The sequence below is a fragment of the Apium graveolens genome, chromosome 8 (genome assembly GCF_009905375.1).
Source record: "Apium graveolens cultivar Ventura chromosome 8, ASM990537v1, whole genome shotgun sequence".
NCBI classification, from domain to species: Eukaryota; Viridiplantae; Streptophyta; class Magnoliopsida; order Apiales; family Apiaceae; genus Apium; species Apium graveolens.
Window position 1 is genome coordinate 74,039,174 of NC_133654.1, and position 4,081 is coordinate 74,043,254.

Consider the following 4,081-nt stretch of genomic DNA (forward strand, 5'->3'; position numbering starts at 1 on the left):
GTGTTCTTCAAAGAAATCCACATGATAACCTCTGTCACAGATTTGACTCACACTTAGCAGATTGTGTTTAAGTCCTGAGACAAGAGCTACTATTTCAATGATGACATTCCCAAGATTAATATTTCCATATCCCAGAGTTTTTCCATGTTGCCATCTCCATAAGAAACTTCTGGGCCAGCTTTCTTCACAAATTCTGAGAGCAGGGCTTTATTTCCAGTCACATGTCCTGAACATCCACTATCCAGTACTAGGATGTTTCTCCTGTTGCCCTGCAATCACAAAGACCACTAATGGTTAGTTTTAAGGACCCAGACTTGCATGGATCCTTTGGCCTTTTTAAGTTTCTTAGCATTTGCAGCAGATTTAATATCAGAGTTTATGCTAACATGCTGTTTATCAAAACTTATATCAGACTTTGCATCAGACTTTATACTAGAAGGAATTAAAGCAACTTTCTTCAAAGGAGGTTTTATTTGATAATAATCATACTATAAACTATGATATTCCTTACAAGTATAAATGGAATGCCATAAACTAACACAATGAAAACAAGGATTTTGTGGCTTAAACCTAACAGACTGACTCTTAACTCCTGACTTAGGAGGTAAAGAGTTTATATTCTTATTCTTCCTGTAAAAAGAAGCAAGATGGTTAGAGTTTCCATAGTTATAACATTTCTTTCTAGGAGCATTAGGAACAGGCATATAGTTATTGCTTTTATTCACACCTTCCTTTCCATTCCTATTTTTCCTAGCTGCTTGAACCTTGTTGACATTCCTTATTTCTTTCAGCTTATGCTTAAGCTGCTTCTTTGTCATTAAGCCTATGTTGACTTCAGCTGGTTTATCTTGTTCTAATTTGTCAGAAGTTGACTTCTCCTTAACTTCTGTCACAGACTCTTTCATCTTTTTAGAATCAGACTTTACAGTTTTAGCTACAAACTTAACAGGATTTACCTTTGGCTTAACAGTTTGTTTAACAACAATTGGCTCAATTTGTTTAGTTCCTTTTTCACTTTTATCATCTCCATAACCTAAGCGCTCTTTCTAGTTTCCACTACTTAATACATTCTGAGTTGTTCTTCCAGAGTTAGTCCAAGTCCTGATAATCTCTTTTTTTAACTCAGTTTTTAGAGATTTATTCAATTTTAGCAATTCATCTCTAACATAAAAAGCATCATCTCTCTCTTTCTGAGTTTGATGGAACATAACTAACTCTTTTTCTATAATCATTCTTTTTCTTATAAGAAAGATTTTCAGAAGTTAATCTTTCACATGTTAAATTTTGATCTCTGTAGCTAATAAACATGGTTTTAAGATATAATCTCAACTCAGTAATATCATCAGTATGAAAGGCATAAGTTGTTTGAGGTACCTTTAATTCAGCAGTTTCAGGGCTGCCATCAGCATTTGCCATCAAGGCATAGTCCACCTCATCTTCAAAATCTGAAGAGTCTGTCCAGCTTTTCTTTTTTTGTGACAAGTGCTTTGCCTTTGTCACTTTTTCCTTTCTTGCAGTCAGGAGATATGCGGCCTTTCTCACCATAATTGTAGCATTTGACATTTGAGTAATATCCTCTGTCAAACTTTCTTCCTCTGCCTTCAGATTTTCTGAAACCCTTCTTATCAGTACTTACCCCTTTCCTGGAAAATTTCTTTCCCTTTCTGAATTTTCTGTAGGCAATCTTTGTGATACCCTTTACCATAAGAGCACACAATTTCATCATCTCTTCACCAACATCTACTTCAGGTAAACTTTCATTTTCTGAATCATCATCATCATCAGAACTTGATAATTCTGAATCAAACTTTGTGATGAGAGCTTTTCCTTTGCCTTTCTTTGAGACAACCACTTTGGGGAATTACTCCTCAGCCTTAAGAGCAACTGTCCTTGACTTTCTCCCTTGTCTCTTGCTTCTTTAGTCCATCTCAAGTTCATAAGTCTTGAGCATACCATAAATTTCATCAAGAGTAGTTTCATCAAGAGCATAGTTGTCTCTTATAATAGTAGCCTTCAAATCCCAACTTTCAGGAAGAGCTAAAAGGAATTTTAAATTTGAATCTTCAAGATCATATTCCTTGTCCATCAGTGACAGATCATTCAAGAGTTTAACAAACCTGTCATATAAGTCAGTTAATGACTCATCACTTTTTGAGTCAAAGTGCTCATACTCTTGAGTGAGTATAGTCCTCCTGTTTTTCTTGATTACATCAGTTCCCAGGCATCTTGTCTCCAAAGCATCCCATATCTCCTTTGCAGTCTTGCAATGAATTACCCTGTTTGACATGACATTATCAATGGCACTATGCAGCAAATGCCTTACCTTTGCATCCTTGGCAATGGATGAGATATCTTCAGTTGTGTACTCACTTTTCTCCTTTGGTCTGGTCTTTGCTGGCTGATCTGCAACTACAACAGAGAGCTTGGTTGGTTTATGCGGTCCTTCATTAATTCTGTCAAGGTATTCTGGATCTGTAGCTTCCAGAAACATAGCCATCTTCACTTTCTATATGGGGTACTCAGAAGGTCTTAGTATGGGAACCCTTATAGTCTCATATCGACTGTGGATTTGAGTCTTTTGAGTTTCTTCAGTTTTGGCGGGCTTGGTTGGATTTTATGCTTCTTCAGACATGATTGTTTTGGATCTTTACTGTATGTGTGTTAACCATTAGGCTCTGATACCACTTGTTAGGTCACACAACACTGTAGAAGAGGGTTGAATACAGTGTAGAATACAATCAAATTGATTTCGAACACAGGTAATAGTAAATAGATATATTCAATATAATAAACTCTGTTACAATGGAACTGTTCTCTCTCAGTGATGAACAAATATCACGAGAGCTTCTAGGTTACAATGTTTGATCTTCTCGATAATGATAAGACATATAGTGTAAACCTATGTCTGTGTTTATATGTACACAGTTACAAGATAACTTCTAATAGATATGGAATATAATTCTGTCTCCTAAAATATATCAATCAGATATCTTATATAAGTCTTTAAGTCCTCTAACTCTTTTCATACATATCTTCTTTTTGTATTAGTCTCGATCTTCTTTCCTGTAAATCAACTTTCTTCCTTAACTGTTAGTCATTCAGTACTTAAGTTCTGATATCCATCTTCTGATATTATCTTTTGATAATCTAAGTCCTGATATCCTTAAGTTCTGACTTCCAGTTAGTACTGATTCCAGTAAGTACTGATATTTCCTGTTTGTTAAGATCTGAAAACTAAACATGTAACATATTAGACATGACATCTCAAATATATCTAACACAACTTTATGTAGTCTTGTTATTCACGTCCTTTTAAAAGTTAAGGATAATGATATATAAGATTAGGAGGGCAAAATCAATAGTTGTGCTAAAATAGATGGAGTTATTGTTATAATTTAACACAAATGAGTGATTTTTATTACTAAAGTGCAGTGTACTCATTTATATCCACATTAACGCACTTTAGTAATAACAAGATTTAAAGTGCAGTGTACTCATTTATATCCACAAACTTAAAAGTACAGCGTATTTAAAGTGCAGTGTATTTTTCAAATACACTGCACTTTAGTAATATGTGTTTGGAAGTGCACTTTAGTAATAACAAGATTTAAAGTGCAGTGTACTCATTTATATCCACATTAACGCCTTGATTTATCGCACTTTCTATCAAAAATTATCACCAATATTAAAAATCGTATCGAGTGATTAAAATCAATGAAATAATAATAAAACATGGCATAAAGCTTTTTCTTCGAGTATGCATTCTAGACATGCCGAATGTGTGGTTTGGATGTGTCGAGTGTGTAGTTTGTACTCGTTGGCTGTGCAGACCTACTCATCGGCTAAGAAAAAATATGATATATATGGTGTTGTACGTGATTAGGAAAAGTAGTGTAAAACTTCTCATTTGAGTGTGCCAATTGGATGTGAATAGAGAAAATTTTTCTGGAGGTAGTAATATATAGTCTGGGGGTATTATTGTGTTATATATATATAAATTGAGTAGTTGTAGTATTATAGTTTGTATAGGTGATATTGGATTGTGTGTTGTTGCGAATAATGTATGAATTATACTAATAAC